This window comes from Panthera uncia (genome assembly GCF_023721935.1).
Source record: "Panthera uncia isolate 11264 chromosome D3 unlocalized genomic scaffold, Puncia_PCG_1.0 HiC_scaffold_8, whole genome shotgun sequence".
NCBI classification, from domain to species: Eukaryota; Metazoa; Chordata; class Mammalia; order Carnivora; family Felidae; genus Panthera; species Panthera uncia.
In genome coordinates, this window is record NW_026057586.1 from 29,138,977 (window position 1) to 29,152,771 (window position 13,795).

Below are 13,795 nucleotides of genomic sequence, written 5' to 3' on the forward strand. Positions count from 1 at the left end.
CCTGAGAATGTTCAGAATTTTTTCCATATAAATTGATGGCAATTGCCTTTTCACTTTACACCATTTCAGCCTATGAAAGTTTTCATAAGAACGCTCTACTTTCGGATAGTAGGGGAAACCTGTATTGACTTCAGCAATTCACCAAGTTTTGCATCTGTCCATATCACACTGCTGGGGTCCCCTTCCAAGGCCATTGTTCACTTTGTCTCCTCCTCCTCTTTAATGTGCTACAGACTGTACCTCTTAGCCATTATCTGAAGCACTTATGCATACTCATCCATCAGGAAGCGTCCCTTTCTCTCTTTTGCCCTCTCTCTGTCCTTTTGGCTCGCCTTCTTTCTGCTCCATTTAGAAATGTTGACAAGGCATTGTTCGCTGCTGACTAGTTTGGTTTTTAAGTTTAGTTATTAAGCTGCTCTTTTGTTGTTATTGTTGTTTTCCACAGCACTGGATCTTAATAGCTGCTGAACTGCAAATAATGAAAAAAGCAAACAACTAGAAAACGAAATTGTTGAGAAGTAATATTTCCTAAATAATGACACCTGTGCTGGCAGAGCAGGAGGCGTTTCAGTAGCATGGACTGCAAAGGAGATAACTGTTAAAATCTTTGAGGCTGGAATTCCATTAGTGGCGATGGGGATATTAGGGAGTTTATGTGTCTGCTATTTTTAGTGAAGAAAACTAAGGGATTGTAATAGCACTGGCTTACTACATGTTTGAGGCATTCACTGGGCTTAGTAGAAAGAAGTGTTTAAGTGAAGAATGGAATTGGAAAAGGAGGGCAAAATGTGTGATATGCATTGTGGGGGTAGTTGAGATCAGTGGAGGAAAGTGATGATGAGAATACTTAGGAAGAATGTGGGAACATCTCACCTTGTAGCCATTTCCCCACTGGACTATGGTTAAAGACAAACAGGCAGATATGAAGAATGAAAGTGTCCTTAATTAAACTAAGACTCACAATTCTATCCAGTCTCCTCCTTCAAAATTTTGTTTTCATGATCATGGATAAAAACAGTTTTGTGATTTTTTGAGTCATATTTCATATCAAGGAGGAAAGTCCATAATTCAAATTTTTGACCAGGGTAGAGTAAGGCTAGCAAGAGGAGGCAGTATACAAACATGGTTACTGTGCTAATTGTTCCTTTTCAACTGTTGATCATGACCAGCTTTCTTTCACCTGGCATGGGATGGGTAATAGCTTGTCTAACTGTACTAGGTAGTCTTTTTCATATTTAGGATTGTTCAAAATCTGGAATTGGGTGAGATCAGCCATGTTCTCCAGGCTTAGGACAATTAGGAAGCATCCCTTCAGTATTTAGAGTTGTTGTAAGACAAGTCCATGTTCACCCTGGTATCCTCAGCTAAAAATAGATCTGATCCACCAGTTTAACTCTGGAGAAAGAAAAGACATTTGAAGGCTCTGGAACTGGGTGGATTTGCCTTAATGCCGCTTCCAGGGGTCCACAGGATCCAGAGTTAGAGACCTACAAAACTATACTAATCCTTATGTCTATGAGACTCGGGGCTGCTATAGGATTTATTTGCACAGGAACATATCCCAGCCTGACTAATTAAACGTAGTATTACCTAAGAACATCTGGCTGAAATGAAGAACCAAGGGACAGCAGGAGATGCAGATTATGGGAGATAGATTTTGATGGGGCATAACAGTGGAAAGCAGAAATATGAGCCAGTTATTGAGCACTTTTATGTGCCAGACACCATGCTAGGTGCTTTATGTACATTTTCTCATTACATTCTTATAATCATTATATGATGTAGGCATTATGGCTCCCATTTTCATGTTAAGTAAACTGGCATTCAGAGACGCTGAACAACTTGTCTACTTAGAACACAGTTGCTAAATAGTCATACCAGGACTCAAACCTATGTCTGTCGGAACTGAAATGCCATATTATTAACCACAGAATTTAATTTTCCATCAAACACAAGAGTAACCTCAAATTTTGTTTTAGTTATTCACCCCAGACCAACACTTTGGGAAGTATTTTGCACTATAAAATTGCAAGCTGCCTTGCATGAGTTAATGCTGAACATTTATGCAATTTTAGCCAGTTATATTCCAATTCATCTACTGTAATCTTTCCTGGAGGAAAGAGGGAGGGGTAGTTGGTGAGGGGGGGATCCCTCATTTACCATTAATTTGTGTAGAAAAATTCCATTTGAAATGCCTAACAAATTGAATTAAATTGAGAAAGGTCATAAGAGTTTATCAGTTGAAGTCATCAAGACAGCAGTAAAGAAAGTAGTTAGGAGGCTGATTTTATATTAGCTGGCAAGCCAGCCAGGTCACTCTATTAAAATTCCAAGAAAGCCTGCATCACTGTGCTGCTCAATGTGACAATTAAATGTAATATGTAATTTCTTCCACTACCCATTACACTGATGGCCAAGGTAGCCACTCAAAATGAAAGCTACAGGAACAATTAATGCAGCACAGGGTGGCATGTGTGTGGTGGGGCCATGTGGTTTGTTTCATTACAACATATTAGTCCCTGCTATTTTCCTCTCCTTGGTGGCCATTCTTAACTTTGAGCTGTAATCTGAGTCCTAATACATTTATCCAACTTTGTTTATCACTGATGCGTAACTAGCAGTTATGCCTGGCTCCCCTATTTCCTAACGTTGATATGCCATCCAGTCATTCACATCTCAAGAGCATAGTGCATAGGGTTATTTTATTTGGCAGTTTAAAGCTACATATGTATTTATTTTTATCCTGAACAAGCACATGAGCATGCCCATTGAAAGCTCTTCATGTGAATGGTTCTCTGCCTTGACTTGGAGTCAAGGAGTCTTGCATCTATTTTCAGCTGTATGGTCCATTGGCTTGGCATGTGGAAGTAGTCACATTAACTCCCACCCAGGACTGAGTTTGCTGTTTCTAAGAAGAGATATTTCTCTGACTAATCCCAAAAGGCTTTTCTAAATGAGCAACTGATGATTCTTGAGTCCAATATGTGAAGATATAATGAAAGAATGCCATTTAGTTTCAGGTAATATCATTAGTATAGAAGCAAAACTGGCACTTTTCTAAATGATGAAACAACCAAAAATTCAAACTTCTAAATTGGACACAATAATGGGGGGGTATTGTATTGTTTTAAAGGAAACAAAATTATATTTATGAACTTACTTTTTGCTAACAGCAAGCAGGAGGAAGTTATTTCCTACACATTTATGGGTTAAAAGTTATTATCCAAGGTACACAAAAGAGCCATTAAAATCAATATGAACATTACCCACTCAACTGAGAAAGACATGTAAGTATAGGTATTGGGTGAAAAAGATAAAAATCAATAATATCTTATCAAATTTTCAGTTTAATAATGATTTTAAATGTGAAATACATCATACTTTTTAAAGGGTATATCTTATTATTATTATTATTATTATTATTCAGTAGTCTCACCCCAGCTTAAAGAAGAAACCAGTGTATTTGAAATCCTCAGCATATACTTTCCCTTAAATCTCCTATTTCTTGTGAGAAATAACTACTATTTTCAATTTTATATAAATTATTTTCTTGAATTGCTAATTATTTTGCTACATGTGTGTATATGACTTACTATATAGGTTGCCTATGTTTAAATGTCATGGTAATAGAAACACGTATTCTTTAGTCACTTCCTTCTTTCACCCAAACAATGTTTTTACTCCATATTGTATGTAAAGATCTATTTATTTCTATTTCTACATAGTACTCCAGCATTAAAAACCTATCTAACTTTATTTATTCATTCTGCTGTTGGTAGACATTTAGTTTGATATCAAGTTTTGTTATTACAAATAATGCTCCTAGAAGCATCCTCATAGAATTATCCTGGCATATGTGAAGAAGAATTTTTCTTAGTTAAATATATCTAGAAGTAGATTTATTGGGTCATAAGTAGGATGATAAGTTAGTGTATTGTTCAACCTGAAACATTTTGAAAAATTAAAGGGAGTAGTATTAAAGATTACTCTAAGAGAATAAGGGTAAACTGGATACTCCCATATGTATGGCTTCCCATGTTATAGTAGGTTCAATTTGGTGGCTAATTTCAAATGGTTTTCCTAAGTTTTACCAATTTAAACTCCCATCAGTCATGTCTAAGAGTTCTTTTGCTCTCCATTTTTATCAAGGACGTTAAACAGTCTATTTCTCTGCTATTTATTAAGATTGAATTTTTGTTTTTGTTTTTACATGCACTAGTCACTTATTTTTCCTCTTAAATATTTATATAATAGTTATTTATATTTTTTCCCCACTTTTCTATTATAAAGTTTGCCTTTTTCTTATTTTATAGGAGTCCCATTAATCATAAAATTTTCCTATATGTGTGGCTATATTTCTGAAATATTTATTCTTTTTATGTTTATCCTTGTGACAATACCACAATATCATAATTATAAAATTATGATAAATTTGACGTTCTGTAGTTTTCCTGTGACATAAATATATTTCCATTTTTCTTGCCAGATATTCACTGAGTCTTCTAAATATTAAGTGCTTTTCAATAGCTATGAAAAGTTCTCAGCTAGTATTCTATAATCATTACTTCTTCATTTCTGTCCTTATCTGGAAATCCAGTAAGATGCATGTTGGACCCCATAATTTCATTCATCCTCTCTTAATGTCTGTTTTATGTTTTTCTTTTCTCTAGTTGGGTGATTTCTTCAGACCTCTTTCAATTTATCAATTCTCTCTTCATCTATGTGTAAACTGCTATATTAACCTTCCACTGAATTTTGGATTTCAATTAACATGTTTTAAATTTCTACAAAATTCATTTGATTCTTTACCAATATGGCTTGTTAATTTTACACTCTCTTTTTTATTTTTTTATGAAGTTCCCTCTATTTAATTTTTAAACATATTTATATTATTAATATTATAGTTTAGGTATCTTCAATGTTTGCAAATCTTGGTAAAATGCTCTTGTTACTTCTGACCCTTAAGCATAGTGGAATGATTTTCCATGTACTTAATGAATTATGATTGTGATGTTCATTCCTAAACTCATGTGAAAGGAACATTTTCCTCCCTTAATTTTTTTTCCTGCTCCTTACTAAAGCAAAGGAGGCAGTTTTTTGTTTTTTTCTTTTTTTTTTTTGTGGTTTTTTTTGGGGGGGGGGAAGCATTTTGTTTTCCTAACTCACCAGTGAATGTATCACTCTTCAGGTGTCCTAGCTTTATTCAGAGATTTATGATTCAAATTCCCCTGAGCTGCAGGCTTTTTCTCTTACTCCTGGTTTTACATCGTTTAATAAAACTCCTGAAAATTCTGGCTTCAATTTGCTCAGCCCAGTAAATCACTCTCTGATCTGTTTGAAATATACAGAATGCTGTACTTAATAATTGAGAATACATGTCAATTATTTTAATTGAAAACATGACAATATAAATAGTCCACAAAGCAAATCTCAACAAAAGATAATGGGTTAAAATCACAAAGAATATGTTATTTGATGACAGTGGATTTAAGCTACAGGGGAAAAAACACTTTATAAAATTCTCAACAGCTTCTATTCCAAGCAACACACTTATAAATAACCTACACTTATAAATAACAATACGATTAATAAATCATGTTTGAAAGTAGAAAATACTTTTAAATATGACCTACATGATCCTATGGGTTATCACTAATGCTGTGACTGGAGGAAAATTCATAGCCTTACATGTATTTGTTAAGAAAAAAAAGCTTTCTGCCTGTGGACCCTGCCGAGTAAGCATTGCAAATATCTCCCCTCCCACTGCCATCATGTCTAAGTCTGAGTCTTCCAAAGAGCCTGAACAGCTGCAAGAGGTTTTCATCAGTGATTTGATGAGAGTCTGAGGAGCCATTTTGAACATTGGGGAATGCTTACAGACTATGTGGTAATGAGAGATCCAAACACCAAGCAATCCAGAGGCTTTGGGTTTGTCATGTATGCCAGTGTGGAAGAGGTGGATGCAGCCATGAATGCAAGGCCACACAAGGTGGATTAAGAGTTGTAGGACCAAAGAGGGCTGTCTCAAGAGAAGATTCTCAAAGACTTGGTGCCTACTTAACTGTGAAAAAGATTTTTGTTGGTGGCATTAAAGAAGATACATGAAGAACATCTAAGAGATTGTTTTGAACAGTATATGAAAATTGAACTGATTGAAATCATGACTGACTGAAGCAGTGGCAAAAAGAGAGGCTTTGCTTTTGTAACATTTGATGACCATGACTTTGTAGACAAGATTGTTGTTCAAAAATACCATACTGTGAATGGCCACAACTGTGAAGTAAGGAAAGCTCTATTTAAGCAGGAGATGGCTAGTGCTTCATCCAGCAAAAGAAGTTGAAGTGGTTCTGAAAACTTTGATGGTGGTTGTGGAAGTGGTTTTGGTAGGAATGACAGCTTTGGTTCTGGAGGAAACTTCAGTGGGTGAGGTGGCTTTGGTGGCAGTCAAGATGGTGGTGGATATGGTGACAGTGGGGACGGCTATAACGGATTTGGTAATGATGGAAGCAACTTTGGAGGTGGAAAGCTATAATGATTTTGGCAATTACAACAATGAGTCTTCGAATTTTGGACCCATGAAACGAGGAAATTTTGGAGACAGAAACTGTGGCCCCTGTGGTGGTGGAGACCAGTACTTTGACAAACCACAAAACCAAGGTGGCTATGGTGGTTCCAGCAGCAGCAGCAGCAGTAGCTGTGGCAGTGGTAGAAGGTTTTGATTACTGCCAGGAAACAAAGCTTAGCAGGAGAGGAGAGCCAGAGAAGTGACAGGGAAGCTACAGGTTAAAACGGATTTGTGAACTCAGCCAAGCACAGTGGTGGCAGAGCCTAGATGCTACAAAGAAGACATGTTTTAAACAATACTCATGTGTATGGGCAAAAACTTGAGGACTGTATTTGTGATTAATTGTATAACAGGTTAGTTTCTGTTCTGTGGAAATTGTAAAGCATTCCACAAAGGGTTTTAATGTAGATGATTTTTGCACCCATGCTGTTGATTGCTAAATGTAATAGTCTGATCATGATGCTGAATAAATGTGTCTTCAAAAAAAAAAAGAATAAATAAAAGTCAATGAGCTAAGAATTCATATGAAGAACAATTAAATCTAAATGAAGAATGAGAGAAATGATAAAAATTCATGAAAAAATTAATATAGAAAATATATTAGAGATTTTTTTAAAACTGAAAAATTGGTTCATTTAAAAGGTTAAATTGATAAATTTGGGGGAGACTAATAAGAAAGAGGGAGTACAAACAATATTAATGTAAATGTTAAAAATATTTAAATCCTACATATTTTAGGATTTTGATATAAAAATACTATAAACAACTTTGTGGTAATGAATCCAAAATTTAAATGAGATAAAAATATTTCTAAAGAGGAAAAAGATAAAAGAATAAATATTACATAAGAATAAAATCGAAACAGAATTTTAAAGAAAATTTAGCATAAAGAAATCTCTAATATCAGAGTGGATTATTGGATTATTTAAGAAATAAATAATTCCGATGTTACATAAAAATTTTCATATAAAACAAGGAAATGTCTCTTTTTCTCTTTCTCTCTCCTTCTTTTATTCTTTTCATAAGACCAGGATGTTCTACCAAAAGAAATTTAAAATAACAGTACCCTCATGAATATAGATTTAAAATCCTAAATAAAACATTAATGATAAAGTTGAATTTATATACAAAAATACATCATAAGCAGGTTGTGTTTAATTCTAGAAATTCAGAGTTTGTTCAATGTAAGAAAAAACAATCAGCATACTATACCTTTATAGATTAAAATGTGTGTGTAGGGGCGTAATCACATGATCATCTAAACAGGTGCAACAAAGATATTTGAAAAAAATCAGCAATCATGCCAGAGATGAAATCTGGAATCAGATTGGAATCACTAGACTGGGATTTAAAACAACTATGGTTAATATGCTAAGGGCTCTAATAGATAGACCATATACAAGAACAGATGGACAATATAAGCAGAGAGATGGAAATTTCAAGAAAGAATTTTAAAAATGTTAGAAATAAAAACACTACAGCATAAATAAGAATGACTTTGATGGGCTCATTAACAGACTGGAAATGGTTGAGGAAATAATCTCTGAACTTGAGAATATGTCAATAGAAACTTCCCAAACAGATAAACAAAGAGGAAAAAATACAGGGAAGGAAGGAAGGAAGGAGAAGGAGGATATCTAAGAACTGTGAGCCAACAACAAAATAAATAACGTGTGTAATGGAAAACCAGGAGAAGAAAGAATGGAAGGAAGAGTAGAAGTATTTGAAGCAATAATGACTGAGGATTTCTCCAAATTAATGTCAGACACCCAAATTAATGTCAGACACCAAACACAGATCCAGGAAGGTCAGAGAACACCAAACAGGATAAATTCAAAAAACAAACAAACAAATGACACACATAATTTTCAAACTACAGAAAATCAAAGATAATATAGAACCAGAGAAAAATTTCCTAAATCATTCCATGAAGCCGGTATTATCTTAATAACAAAACCAGACAATGACATTACAAGAAAATTACAGACCAATCAATATCTCTCATGAACATAGATACAAAAAATCCTCAAGAATGTATTAGCAAATCAATATAACAGTGTATAAAGATAATTATACACTTGACCAAGTAGGATCTATTCCAGGTATACAAGGCAGGTTCAATGTAATCTGTCATATCAACAGCTAAAGAAAAATCACATAATCATATCAATGGATGCAGACAAAACAGATGACAACATAAACATCTATTCATAGTAAAAACTTTCAGCAAACTAGGAATAGAGGGAACTTCCTCAATTTGACAAGGAACCTCTACAAAAAGCTGTAGCTAATATCATAGTCAATGGTGACAAACTGTAACTTTCCCCACTGATATCAGGAATAGGGCAAAGATGTTCCCTCTCACCACTGTTTTTCAACATGATACTGGAAGTCCTAGCTAATGCTATAATAAGACAAGAAAGGGAAATAAAAGTTATACTGAGTTGGAAGGAAGAAATAAAAACTGTCTTTGTAGAGTACATGATTGTCTATTTGGAAAACCTGAAAGAATCAACCAAAAACTCTTGTAACTTATTAGTAATTATAGCAAGGTTGCAGCATACAAGGTTAATACAGGAAAGTAAGTCACTTTCCTATATACCAAAAATAAAGAAATGGAATTTGAAATTAAAACATAGTACCATTTACATTAGTACTCAAAAAGTTAAATTGTTAGGTATAAATCTAACAAAATATGTGCAAGATATATATGAGAAAAACGATAAAACTCTGGTGAAAGAAATGGAAGAATAAATAAATGGATAAATATACCATGTTCATGGATAGAAAGACTCAATATTGTTAAGATATTAGTTGGCCCCAACTTGATTGGTAGATTCAGTGAAATTCCAATAAAAATCTGAGTGTGCTATTTTGTGGTTATCGATAAACTGATTTTAAAGTTCACAGAAGCAAAAGACCCAGAATAACCAATGTAGTAGTTAAGGAGAATAAAGTCATACTTTTCAACTCTAAGACTTATTATAAAACTACAATAATCAAGACAGTATGCTGTTGGTAAAAAGATCAGACAAACAGATCAATAGAAGAGAATAGAAAGCTCAGAAATAGGCTATGTAACTATAGTTAACTGATCATTGAAAAAAGTAAAAACAAGGATAGTCTTTTCAGCAAATGATGCTAGAGCACCTTAATATTAATGTCCACATGCAAAAAAAGTGCATATAGATACATAGAAACAGACCTTACATCCTTCATACATATACACCCATACATACACCTCAAAGTGGACTATAAACCTAGATGATAAGCCATGAAAATTCAGAGGAACTTTAAATGCATATTACGAAGTGAAAGAAGCCAATCTCTAAGGGCTACAAACTGTGTAATTCCAACTATATAACACTCCGGAAAAGGCAAAACTGTTAACTATAGTAAAAAGATCAGTTGTTGCCAGAGGTCTGGGAGAAGGGAATGGGTGGATAGGCAGAACAGAGAGGATTTTTAGGACAGCGAAACTACTGTGTATTATACTATAATAGTGGACACATGTCATTATATATCTGTCACAATACCAAGATTAAACCCTAATGTAAACTATAAATTTTGGATAACAATGATATACCAATGTAGGTACATTCATTGTAACATACCACTCTCATGTAGGATTTTGATAGTGAGGGAGGCTAGGCATACGTGGAGGCAGGAAATGTATGGGAAATTTCTGTACCTTTCCCTTAATTTTGCTATGAATCCTAAGTTGCTTTAAAAATAAAAGCTATTAAAATTATGTAAATAAGAGAACAAGAAGAGTTAAGACAATGTTGAAGAAGAAAAAATACCACCTATTAAAACTTATTATAAACCTTTAATATTTAACACAGGAGTTACTGTAAGGATAGTAATTAATGGAGTTAGACAGAATAAAGAGCCAGAAACAGCCCATAAAAAATAGGCTTAAAAATAGCTCCTTGGCACAAAAACAGATACTCAGATCAATGGAACAGATAGAGAACCCAGAAATGGACCCACAGATTTATGGCCAACTAATCTTTGACAAAGCAGGAAAGAATATACAATGGAATAAAGACAGTCTCTTCAGCAAGTGGTGCTGGCAAAATTGGACAGCAACATTCAGAAAAATGAACCTGGACCACTTTCTTACACCATACACAAAAATAAACTCAAAATGGATGAAAGACCTAAATGTAAGACAGGAAGCCATGAAAATCCTCGAGGAGAAAGCAGGCAAAAGCCTCTTTGACCTTGGCCACAGCAACTTCTTACTCAACATGTCTCTGGAGGCAAGGGAAACAAAAGCAAAAATGAACTATTGGGACCTCATCAAAATAAAAATCTTCTGCACAGCAAAGGAAATTGTCAGCAAAACTAAAAGGCAACTGACGAAATGGGAGAAGATATTTGGAAATGACATATCAGATAAAGGGTTAGTATCCAAAATCTATAAAGAACTTATCAAACTCAACACCCAAAAAACAAATAATCCAGTAAAAAAATGGGCAAAAGACATGAACAGACACTTCTCCAAAGAAGACGTCCAGATGGCCAACAAACACATGAAAAATGCTCAACATCACTCATCATCAGGGAAATGAATATCAAAACCACAGTGAGGTATCACCTTACACCTGTCTGAATGGCTAACATTAACAACTCAGGCAACAACACATGTCAATGAGAATGAGAAAGAGGATCTCTTGCACTGCTGGTGGGAATGCAAACTGGTGTAGCCACCAGTATGGAGGTCCCTCAAAAATTAAAAATAGAACTACCCCACGACTCAGCAATTGCACTAGGTATTTATCCAAGGGATACAGGTATGCTGTTTTGAAGGGGCACATGCCCCCCAATGTTTACAGCAGCACTATCAACAATAGCCAAAGTATGGAAAGAGCCCAAATGTCCATTGACAGATGAATGGATAAAGAAGATGTGGCATATATACACAATAGAGTATTACTCAGCAATCAAAAAAGAATGAAATCTTGCCATTTGCAACTACATGGATGGAACTAGAGGGTATTATGCTAAGCGAAATTAGAGAAAGATAAATATCATATGACTTCACTCATATGAGGACTTTAAGATACAAAACAGATGAACACAAAGGAAAGGAAGCAAAAATAATATAAAAACAGGGAGGGAGACAAAACATAAGAGACTCTTAAATATGGAGAACAAACAGAGGGTTACTGGAGGGGCTTTGAGAGGGGGAATGGGCTAAATGAGTAAGGGGTATTAAGGAATCTACTCCTGAAATCCTTGTTGCACTATACACTAATTAACTTGGATGTAAATTTAAAAAAAATAATTAAAAAAAATAACGCCTACAACAAAAATGGTACTGCAAAAGAGATGAGAAGACATTCTTCCCCATAAATTGCATTGATTCAACTAGATATCCATAGCAAAAAAAAAAAAAAAAGAAAAGAAAAAAAAAAGAAAGACTTGAAACTACTGCATGCTAACAAGATGTAAATCTAAGTGTTGGAAATCTCAAGGTAAAAATTAAACCAACATTTTATAATCTATGAGAATATCCTCATGAATTTGGGATAGGTAAGGATTTCTCAAACAAATCACAGCAGACTCTAAAAGATTGCCAAAGTCAACTAGATTAAAATTGGGAATTTCTGATCATGGAAAGACAACTTTAAGAAAGTAAAAAAGATGGGACTCCTGACTGGCTCAGTCAGAGGAGTGTGCAACTCTTCATCTCAGGGTCATGAGTTTAGCCCCATATTCAGTATAGAGATTACTTAAATAAAAACGTTCTTAAAAAGTCACAAAAGAAAGAAAAGTTATTCAGCAACACATACACATATACACAAAGTATATAAAGAACTTGTTAAGGGAAATACAGACAATTCAGAAAAAAATGGGCAAGAGAATCAAATATTTCACAAGAGAGTGTTTCTAAATGGTCAATAAACCTGTAACTCAGTGCTTCAACTCATTAGTCAACAGAGAAATGCAAATTAAAGATGAGGCATCACTACACACCTACTAAAATGGCTGGTGGGAGTGTAAACTGGTATATTCACTTTGAAAATATATTGACGTTTTCTACTAAATCTGAACACATATACCCTATGACCCAATAATTCCTTCTCAGTGTATACCCAACAGAAACATGTGCAGCAATAGAAAAGTACAAGAATATTTATAGTAGCACAGTGCTTAGTAACCCCAAACTGGAAACATCCCTGATTTATAAATGGATAAATAAATCTGTTATATTACAATCGATTTCTAAACAGCAGTGAAAATGAACAGATATTATGTGCAAAAAATGGCAAATCTCACATTTATAGAGAATTCTGAAAACAGGCAGACATAGTATATGTTATTAGAAGACAGGAGAGTTATTCACTTGGGTGAGATGGGAGGCTTGTGATTGCAAAAGACCAGGAAGTGAGACCTAGATGTCAATAATGTTCAGTTTCTTGATCTGATGGTATTTTCACTTTGGGATAATTCGTTGAGCCATTCACATATGAATTGAACACTTCTCTCTTTGCATCTTCTACTTCAACTAAAAGGTTTTTTGTTACTAACTCAGTCATTATTGACCAAGTAATCAATTATGAAATGCCTTATTGTATCATCATCATCATCATCATCAACAACAACATCATTAAAATATTGGTAACCTGGGCAGTATCAAAACTCAATTTAAAAAGTAAAGAATTATAAATCAGATTTCTGTCCTTACGTGGATGGTCAAGGGCAAAATCATAACTTGATTTTTTTAAATTTCCACATAATTCTTATCACTTTCAAATTCCTACTACTGTTGCATAGATTTACATGATATATCCCAGTGCTACTTCTCTGACATGTTCTCTTATTCTTCCCTTTCTTCACTCCTTTCCAGCAAAACTGGCCTCCCAGTTTCTCCATGTTCCTTCTTTTCCCTTCCATCTGGATGCAGTTCACTCAGATGCTCAAATGCCTAGTTCTTTGACTTCCTTCAGATTTCTGCTGCAATATCACATCTGCACAGCCTTTTAGGCTACCCTATCCAAAGTAACACTCTTTGTTTCTGTTCCCATAGCCTGGTTTATTTGTCATGGTAAAATGTATTACTACATGAAATTTTATTATATATTTATTTGCTATCGTTTATAATCCCCCTTAAGTATAAACTCCATGGGCACAGGAACTTTCTTCTGTTCACTGCTACGTCATTAGCACCCAGAACAATTTCTGGTACACGGTTGGTGCTGGATTATTTAAATGGCTGAA

General features: G+C 34.5%; 1 pseudogene; it reads left to right on the forward strand.

Annotated features, from left to right (window-relative positions):
• Positions 1-5,771: 5,771 nt before the first annotated feature.
• LOC125914372 (heterogeneous nuclear ribonucleoprotein A1-like) lies at positions 5,772-6,914 on the forward strand (annotated as a pseudogene).
• Positions 6,915-13,795: the final 6,881 nt, after the last annotated feature.